The following is a 10562-nucleotide window of genomic DNA, read 5'->3' as shown; positions in this document are numbered from 1 at the left end:
TACGAAATTTTGATTTTAAAAACTCGGGAAAAGTCGGGCCTTTTTTCTAAAGCAGAACTTTTTTTTAAGAATTTATTAAGTATGTAATTTTTTGTTTAAGGTTTTTTTCACAGGTAGCGGTTTGTTTCTTCATAAACTTAAGTATCTTAGATCTGGTTGTATACAACATTGCTTATCTGAAAAGCTGATTGATGCAGCTAAAAAGCGAATCCAAACTGCTTGGGGTTTGCTTTACCGTCTGGGAAATATAAAGCTTTGAAATGCAACAATGTTGATTTTTGTGAGATATTTTTACGAAAGTTTGACTTTAAAAACTCGGGAAAAGTCGGCCTTATTTTCCATGGCAGAAAATTTTTTCCAATAGTTTTTAAAGTTTGTAATTTTTTGTTTAAGGTTATTTCAGAGGTAGCGGTTTGTTTTTTCATAAACTTAAGTATCTTAGATCTGGTTGTATACAACATTGCTTATCTGAAAAGCTGATTGATGCAGCTAAAAAGCGAATCCAAACTGCTTGGGGTTTGCTTTACCGTCTGGGAAATATAAAGCTTTGAAATGCAAAAATGTTGATTTTTGTGAGGTATTTTTTACGAAATTTTGATTTTAAAAACTCGGGAAAAGTCGGGCTAATATTCAAACGAAGAATTTTTTGTTTTTAAGTAATTAAGTATGTAATTTTTTGTTTAAGGTTTTTTAAAGGTAGCGGTTTGTTTTTCACATAACTTAAGTATCTTATATCTGGTTTTATAGAACTTTGATTATCTGAAAAGCTGATGCAGCATTAAAGTGGATCCAACACTTTTTGGTTTTGCCTTACAGTCTGGGAGATAAAAGCCTACCATTGGATTAAGTTTGAGCTCAATATTTTACAAGGGAGACGCGCCATTGCAAGAAGGCAAGGTAAAGCGCAGGAAGCGATAGGCGGCGACCAACTCAACCAATACTACCATACACAAGGGGGTAAAGACAATCTGAAGCAAGGAAGGGCTGAGAAAGAGATTGTCGATACGTGCTGTAGAACTTGGACAAGAAGCATCTCGTGGACACGTGGTGCAGGCAGCGAAGAAGCAGATACAAGACATTGGATCTGGTTGCGTCATCGGGGGTTGTGTGCAGGAACGTGTAGGCCAAGGTCTGGTGCACGAATTTTGGCAACAGCCGAAGACGACGAGAAGGTTCCAGTTGAGTTTGAAAGTCTTCAAAGTGTGCGTGGCGCTACAGAGAGGCGCGAGCACGAGACGGAGCGGGACAGCAGCAATCATCCCCGAGTGTAAGCGGGGCAAAAGAGGTCAGACTGGAGAGGGAGCGTTGCCAGAAAGTTTGTTTTTGTAATATTTTTAAAATGGAGAGAAGCGAGATCTTGGCATTGCGAGTTTGAGAGTTGCGTTGGAAGTTGTATGAGTTGCAATTGAGTACGACTGGATTAAAGGTGGAATTGCAACAGAGATTATTGTCACATTACGAAGTATATATCGAGGGTGAGTCAGAGACGGAGGATAATGGTGAGAAGATATTATATCGGTGTCATCCGTGTCAACTACAATCAATCGACAAAACAGAGCAGGCTGGCATCAAGGGCTAGGAGTTGAGAGACCAGGTAGATCGTGGTTCACCCTTAAAGATGTCGAGGGCAGCGTAAGTCAGTTCTCAGGATCGAAGTCCCCGGATATCGATCAATGGAGAGGAGAGTTGGAAGATTGTGCAGCTACAGTTGAGTGGAACCAGCTACAGGTATTCGTGTATGCAAAACAGTTGCTAGGTGGAGCAGCCAAGATGTTTGTGCAGAAAGTTTGAAATCGGCCTTGTTAGAGGAGTTTGGAGTTAACCTATTGTAGTTTTTGGGTTAGAGTTTTTTTTGTTAAAGGCCGACTTTCGTAACTTTTTGCTAGCTCCTGTTTGGTACATCAGCTGATCGACGATACAAGGTGGTAGAAGTTCCAGGTAAAGAGAGGTTTATTTGTAATCATGTTAGCATTTTGGAAATGGCGTATGTCCCACTTTCGCTGTTAACCGGATGCGCAGGAAGTTCAGCTTATGCCACGGTCTTTTCAATTCTAGACGTGAGTCGATCAAGTCGCTTCTCAGACCAATACCAAGTTTTAGGGCAAAGAACTTAAACTGCGTCTGAAAATTGTACAACGATATTCAGAAAATACCTGAAGAGAAATACAGCTGCCGCTGGGCCGCTTGGAATATCAAAAAAGTGCCAAACGCAAGTAAGTGGTAAGCCATACATTTTTGTTTGTGTTTTTATTAAGCAGAAAATTGTGAATCGGTATAATCAACATTTTTTTTCTTCTCTCTTTTCCTTTTGTTTTCCGTTTTTGCAAGTGCAGATTGGCACTTGGTACTTAGTGCAAATCTTTTACATTGAAGCTACAAGTTCATTCACCCTTGAACCAAAGCCGTGCATTAAAGGGAATAAAATCACTCGTTTTGCCGAGTAGAAAAGCACAAACAAAAACTACTGTTTTGTCTACGGCAGTGCCAAATAATTAATAATTGATTGCGCTCCCGGCGATCGGGAATTCGCCGCTATTAGGCGCAACTAAAGCCGAGAGAAGCCGCTGCAATTGGACGAGAAATAGTTTAATTCGCACCTCCGAAGCCACCGTCTGGACGGGGAAGCCGTAACCTTCGTTAAATTGTTGTATACATATCTCTGGCTTTTTTTTTTGTCCCACACTAGCCTAAGTGTAAAATAAGTTTGGTAGTGTTAAGTGAAACATGAAATATTAAGTGATTACGGAGGAATGTAAAAGTCACATAAAAGTGGTTAAAAATTTTAATATTGTGTGGAGCATTAGAAAACGCCGTTAATTGGTGCAATCGACGTTCCTCTTCCCTTTTTGTTCTTCGTGCATGTCTTTCTCTTCTAATATTGTCTGGTATTCACCACAGTGGCGTTGAGAGCCGAAAATATGCGAGCATTGAAGAGAGAGAAGACGAAGATCGCGAGAGCGAAGAAAAAAATTATTAGCTCTTCTACTTAGATTTTGTGTTTGTGCTTTCTTTTATTTTTTTCTTCCCTTTTTAAAAAGTGCAACAGATTCGCCGCCTCGCATCGAAAAAAGCGCTTTTGGAGATGGAAGGTTCCGAGATATGCACGTAAGTGGAAAGCAAATTACTTTTATTGCATGTCACAAAGATTATAAGAGAAGGAATGAGGAAGGAGAGTGAGCGCACTAATATAGTTTTAACCATTTTTTTACTGTATATGAATACACTTAAATTTAAAATAATGAAAGTTTGGTAAATAATAAAAGAAATAAATATATCTAATAAATATAGAAATATAAATATAAATATATATAATAAAAATGGATAAAATAAAAAAAAGGATTTGGAAAAAAAAACACTATTGGAACTTCATGCGAATTTAAGGGAAAATATGAATGCAAAAAAAACGAATGAGCATTCTGTTATAATCAATAAGTTTTAATTTGAATTTCAAAATGTTCTAGTTGTTCGGATTGTGGGTGCCATGTCTCGTCGTAGTATGGAAGTAGGGTAGAGTGTTAGGTCGTTCAAGGGATCATCGGCCTCTCTTTTGGTCTTGCTGTAGGGTGGGCAATCAGCTGTCGTAGCAACACCAGCGCAGCAGTAGAACAGCTAAAACCCACTCAGCTTTTGCAACAACATCTTGCAGTGTCATAACTATTCAATTTTATGTGGTTTCCTATACTTTCTGTCTGTCCGATCGAACCTGTGTTTGGCCTAAACCAGCACGCGAATTTTAATGTAATTATGTATGTACAAAGCGAGCAGGTAGCACAGGGGTCTTTTTCAACAGAGGGTATTCCAGATACAAGGTCAAACAAAATTATTCTATACCAGGCTAGAAACATCAAAGATCTAAAGCTACAAATTGAGGCATATCAAAAATCTCGTGTTTCTTCTAAGCCGCCAAGCAAGTGTGGTGGGCCGATCAGCAAGGTTGGAAATGAGATAGGAAAAGAAGTGGCAGCTGGATCTAGTAGGAAGTGTTTCAGGTGGGGAGACTCTTCACATATAAAGAGAGATTGTCCTGTGAGGGAGAACTGTTTTAAATGTGATCAGCCAGGACATCGAGCAGGAAAAGTTAAGACAGAGAGAGAAACAAATGCAGTTAAAGACAGAAAAGTCGTTTCAAAACCATCACCACCCTTTTATTCGAGACTGGAACAGAAATAAGTGATTTGCATGAATACTGTATTTTGTTTGATGCGTAGGAGTGTTTTTTGGAAACTAGGCGTAGGCGTGGACAGTCTGATAGGTCGCCAGAACGTTTTAACAGGGATCGGTGAAAGTCAGGTCTTGACTTTTGGTAGTTTCGATGCAAAGGTCACTATCGATGGTATTGACATGTCGATCGAATTTCCTGGTATTCCTGATGGGGATATGAAGTACGATGCAATTTTGGGCACAACGTTCCTAGACAACGTCGATATGATGGTAACCAAGAACGGCACTACATTTTCGCCAAGTGTTCGTCGTGTAGAAAAAGGTGTTGAGTTAGGAACAGAGGATGGTCAGTTAGGGCAGAGTTCCTGTGTGCAGCTGATGAGCGAGTTTGAGAGCCAGTGCATGTTAAGCTTGTAAGACTATCAGGAGAAACCTTTCTTAGATTTAGTTCATTTGAGTCAGAATGTCGCATCTGAAGTGAAGCTTATGATCGATAACTATGAGACAAAGAGAAATCTCAGTTCGCCAGTAGAGATGAAGTTCTTGTTGACAGATGAGTTACCGGTATATCAACATCCGAGACGGACCCTAGATTTGACAAATGGTTTCTTTCACGTTCCTGTTTCGCCAGAATCCCAAAAGTATAAATCTTTCGTAAGTCAGAATGGACAGGATGTTGTAATTGCCAAACCGCTGTCTGATTTGTTGCGTAAAGAGGTGAAGTTCGAATTGCAGGAAAAACATTTAACGGCATTTGAGAAATTAAAGGGAGCGTTGATTAGTGGACTAGTTTTGAAGATTTATGATCAATCGCTGGAAACGGAGATTCAGGTGATAATTTGTGGCATCCAGTTTTCTACATGAGTCTTAAAACAAAGCCTTGTGAGGAGATGTATCATTCTTATGAACTAGAAGTGCTTGCGGTAAAGAGGCGAGTGTACGTCCTAGGGAAAAATTTCAAGATAGTTACAGACTGTAACACTTTTGCCATGACCATGAAGAAGAAAAATGGGCAATGTATCTCCAAGACTTCGACTATGAAATAGAGCACAAATCCGGTTCTAAAATGAGACATGTCGATGCGTTGAGAAGGGTATTGTGTCATGTTCTAACTGATAGTTTGCTACACCGTTTGAGGGAGACATAGCAGTTAGACGAATGGACGAAGGTGGTCAAAAGTGTGGTCGAGACCAAAGGATATGAAGATTTCTATGTTTCGAAACAAGTTCAAAGATCCCAATAAAGAGTTGCTAGTGGTACCTTCGGTCATGGAAAACGAGATCATTAAGATCAATCACAAGCAAGGTCACTTTTCTTGTAAAAAGACTCAGGATTTGATCGAGAAGTCATATTATATTCCCAAGCTCAAGGAGAAAGTAGCGTGAGTAGTTAATAGCTGTGTAGAGTGCATTCTAGTTAATCAAAGGCAGGTCGGCAAGAGGGTTCCTCACACCGATAGACAAAGGGGATAAGCCGCTGGTAACCTACCATGTTGATCATGTTGGCCCTATGGAGTTGACGAAAAAACGATATAATCACATTTTCGTGATTGTAGATGCCTTGTCCAAGTACGCGTGGTTGTATAATACTCGAAGCACAGGAGTAGAAGAAGTTATTAGCTGTTTGGAGCGTCAGGCTGTTTTCTTTAGAAACACATATAGGGTCGTTTCAGATCGCGGAGCTGCGTTCACTTCGCATCTGTTTAAGGCGTTTTGCGATAGGGAGAAGACACAACATTTGTTAATTGCAACAGGCGTACCCAGGGGAAATGGACAAGTCGAGCGTATTCATAAAAAGTAGTCCCAATGTCATCGAAAGTCAGTCATAAAAGTCCGGGGTGCTGGTATAAGCATGTCGGTAAGATACAACAGATCATCAATAATACCGAGCCGAGGAGTACCAAGGTTTCGCCATTTAAATTACTGACTGGTTTAGATATGCGTATTCCAGGTGATGTGCAGCTCAGAGAATTGATTTAGGACTGCCTGATTTCAGAATTGGATGATGAGCGTGACAACTTGAGCAAGGAAAAATATTGAGAATATGCAAGCGGAGAACAAGCGAGCGTTTGATGCTAAATGAAAGGTAGCAAAGAAGTATAAGATCAATAATTTGGTAGCCAATAAACGCACGCAGTATGGGACAGGTTTAAAATTGAAGGGCAAGTGCTTAAGGACATACACACTAGTGAAAGTGACCATGGCCGATACGAAGTAGAAAACGGTGCGAGAAGGAGAAGGGCTGTTCGAAACATCGACAGTTGCGGGCTATATGAAGGAATTCGGGACGAATCCTACGTCAGGAGGGCCGAATGTGGGATCCGATTGGGGTACGGTAGTGACCAGGACACCAGAAGCGGTCACACTCATTAATCGTCTGTCTCTGACCGAACATATCGATAGCAGGAGTACTCGGTTGCAACGGGAGAAAGAGGGATAACGTCCAGCGACAGTCGCCGCCAAAGTAATACGCACATCAGATAATCTGTTAAAATGAAGCCAAACCAACACCAATGGAACAAACTATGAATAAAGATAAATAAATAAACCGTCAGTGTCCTACCATAAAAAGAGGATTCTGCATTTTTACTAAATTTTGACTTTAAAAAATCGGGAAAAGTCGGGTTTATTTTCTATGGCAGAAGTTTCTGTTAAAGAGTGTTTAAGTTTGTAATTTTTTGTTAAAGGTTTTTTCAGAGCTGGTGTTTTTTTTAACATAACTTAAGTGTTTTAGATCTGATTGATTCAGATAACAAACTCGGGAAAAGTCGGGTTTATTTTCTATGGCAGAACTTTTCTTTTAAGAATTTTCAAAGCTTGTACTATTTTGTTTTAGGTTATTTTAGAGATAGCGGTTTTTTCACATAACTTAAGTATCTTAGATCTGGTTGTGGAAAACTTTGATTATCTGAAAAGGTGATTGATGCAGATAAAAAGTGAATCCAAACACTTTGTGGTTTTTGCCTTACCGTCTGGGTAATATACAGCTTCGTAATGCAAAAATGTTGANAATTTGGTAGCCAATAAACGCACGCAGTATGGGACAGGTTTAAAATTGAAGGGCAAGTGCTTAAGGACATACAAACTAGTGAAAGTTAGTGACCATGGCCGATACGAAGTAGAAAACGGTGGGAGAAGGAGAAGGGCCGTTCGAAACATCGACAGTTGCGGGCTATATGAAGGAATTCGGGACGAATCCTACGTCAGGAGGGCCGAATGTGGGATCCGATTGGGGTACGGTAGTGACCAGGACACCAGAAGCGGTCACACTCATTAATCGTCTGTCTCTGACCGAACATATCGATAGCAGGAGTACTCGGTTGCAACGGGAGAAAGAGGGATAACGTCCAGCGACAGTCGCCGCCAAAGTAATACGCACATCAGATAATCTGTTAAAATGAAGCCAAACCAACACCAATGGAACAAACTATGAATAAAGATAAATAAATAAACCGTCAGTGTCCTACCATAAAAAGAGGATTCTGCATTTTTACTAAATTTTGACTTTAAAAAATCGGGAAAAGTCGGGTTTATTTTCTATGGCAGAAGTTTCTGTTAAAGAGTGTTTAAGTTTGTAATTTTTTGTTAAAGGTTTTTTCAGAGCTGGTGTTTTTTTAACATAACTTAAGTGTTTTAGATCTGATTGATTCAGATAACAAACTCGGGAAAAGTCGGGTTTATTTTCTATGGCAGAACTTTTCTTTTAAGAATTTTCAAAGCTTGTACTATTTTGTTTTAGGTTATTTTAGAGATAGCGGTTTTTTCACATAACTTAAGTATCTTAGATCTGGTTTTAGAAAACTTTGATTATCTAATAAAAAGTGAATCCAAACACTTTGTGGTTTTTGCCTTACCGTCTGGGTAATATACAGCTTCGTAATGCAAAAATGTTGATTTTTGTGAGGTAGGTCAGCTGTGAACAGCCAGTGGGTGTTCGCGAAGTAGCAACACTGACGATGCGCTAGTGGTGCCGCCTCGTATAAGTAGCTCACACACTTCCCTTCCCCACACAACACCTATCCTCATCCACACCCACCCACCTGAAACCGGGCCGGACTAAGGTGTCATTCGACCCGTGGCGAGAGTCAGTCTGGCTGGCAGAATGTATAAAAATAATAATAAAAAGAAAAAAAAAAACAAAAAAACAAACACTCCCCAAACGTCTGAAGGGAGCAATCCCAAGCAGGGAAAGGCAGCGCCCGAAAGGCCTGGCCTAACCCGCTCGATAGCCGGAAAGACCTGCCCGGTTGACAGCGAGGAAGCGAGCAAGCAATACTGACGAATTGGAGAGGCAGCTAAGCAACATTGCGGCTGCCCGACCTTCTGGCAAAGTAGAGGGGGAGGCTGGGCCATCGAGCAGCGCCGAAGATAAACGGTTCACATACGCCGAAAAGAGGAGTGCAGGGCATATACTCCGTCGGCAGTACGCGAGCACAGAAGCCAGCCCCTCAGACGACTGGCTGAAGAAAGTAAAGTGGGCCTCGGAAGTGCTTCCGAACTTTACTCTGGAACCGCATAGACCGCACCAGCAAGCAAAAAGGCAGCGCTCGCAAGAGACGCCTGACCAGCTGCAAAGCGATCCAGGATATTGCCAAATGTGTCCTTTGCGCAGATTGAATCGGAAGATTGGATTGGACGGAAGAATCCCGAGGAACCAGTGGAAGTGGGTGGAAGCGGCATTGGCCGACCGCTGCTTCGAGCTCCTGGACAAGGACCCCGGCACACCTCCAGTCTGCAAAGGCATGGGATGGTTCCAGGGCAACACAAAAATTATAGCCTGCATAAAAGAGCCAGAACGGCATATAAACTGTTGTGTTGTGTGTAAGAGCACCAAATATCCCAACCGCACACTTCGACCTCCGTTAGGGAACACAGGTCAATCTGATAGGTTTTTCTAAAAACTTTATGTAGATTTCCTTGGGCCTTATCCCCGAAGTCGATGTTATCATATAGGTATATTTATCGTTGTAGATCACTTGTCTAAGTTCCCCTTCCTAAAGCCAGTAAAAAAATTTACGGCTGACATAGTAGCTCGACATCTGGAAGAAGATTTGTTTCATTGTTTCGGGGTTCCGGAAACAATAGTCTCGGACAATGACGTGCAGTTCAGATCAGAGATTTTTAACTCTCTACTTAAAAAGTATCATATCTTACACACATATACTTCGTTTTACGCTCCGCAAGCCAACGCATCTAAACGAGTGAACCCATCAGTTATAGCTGCCATAAAGTCATATGTTTGCCCTGATCAAAAGAATTGGGATGAGCAGCTCAGTAGCATTTTTTGTGCTCTATGTTCCTCGGTTCATTCCGCAATAAATACGACTCCATATCGCCTCTCCTTTGGCCAGCACATGGTAGTTGACGGAGCCAGCTATAAGCTGTTAAGGAAGTTACAGATGTTAGAAAATCGTACGGTACAAGTGAGCCAAGAAGATCTCATTAGACACAAGGCAAAGGATGCGATGCAAGCCCAACACTCGAAATGAAAAAACGTATAATTTACGAAGTCGGGATGTGTTTTATAAGGTAGGTCAGGAGATATACCGCAGGAACTTCCAGCAAAGCAACTTCGCAAAAGGATTTATTTGCTAAACTAGCACCAGCTTTTATAAAAAGCCGGATAAGACGGAAGCTGGGAAATTGCTATTATGAGGTTGAAGATTTGCAAGGTAAATTTATAGGGAAATTTTATGCAAAAGACCTTAAACAGTACATTCTTATTTTTCTTTTCAAGCGTGGATCCCACTTTTGGTGTTGTTCCCCTAAAGTGTGATTTTGGTAAGGGGGAAATTGTAGTGACGCTTGTTTTTGGGTTAGACTTTTTTTTGTTAGAGGCCGAATATATGCCTTTGACTTTCGTAAATTTTTTCTAGCTCCTGTATGGTACATCAGCTGATCGACGATACAAGGTGGTAGAAGTTCCAGGTGAAGAGAGGTTTATTTGTAATCATGTTAACATTTTGGAAATGGCGTACTCCCACTTTCGCTGTTAACCGGGGTGTGAAGGAAGTTCAGCTAATGCCACGGTCTTTTCAATTCTGCTGCACTCAGCTAGTTCAGCGAAGAGTCTGGTTTGGCAAGTTTTAGTGCGAAGAGCTTAAACCGCGGCTGAAAATTGTACAAAGATATTCAGAAAATACCTGAAGAGAAATACAGCCGCCGCTGAGCCGCTTAGAATATCAAAAAAGTGCCAAACGCAAATAAGCGGTAAGCCATACATTCTTGTTCGTGTTTTTTTTTTGTTAAGCAGAAAATTGTGATACGGTAGAATCAACATTTTTTTTCTTCTCTCTTTTCCTTTTGTTTTCCGTTTTTGCAAGTGCAGATTGGCACTTAGTACTTAGTGCAAATCTTTTACATTGAAGCTACAAGTTCATTCACCCTTGAACCAAAGCCGTG

At 40.9% G+C, this 10562-nt stretch overlaps 1 long non-coding RNA gene across 2 annotated transcripts; it reads left to right on the top strand.

The window, feature by feature from the left end:
* The first annotated feature begins 785 nt into the window (after positions 1–785).
* LOC117591114 lies at positions 786–2772 on the top strand. 2 transcript variants are annotated; one of them, XR_004574356.1, is made up of 2 exons: positions 786–2213; positions 2334–2772. It is a non-coding gene; the product is annotated as an uncharacterized LOC117591114 (long non-coding RNA). The 2 variants fall into 2 exon arrangements; XR_004574355.1 differs by having other exon boundaries at positions 786–2220.
* Positions 2773–10562: the final 7790 nt, after the last annotated feature.

This window comes from Drosophila guanche, unplaced genomic scaffold (genome assembly GCF_900245975.1).
Source record: "Drosophila guanche unplaced genomic scaffold, DGUA_6, whole genome shotgun sequence".
Classification (NCBI taxonomy): Eukaryota; Metazoa; Arthropoda; class Insecta; order Diptera; family Drosophilidae; genus Drosophila; species Drosophila guanche.
This window is presented reverse-complemented; position numbering and strand designations above follow the sequence as displayed.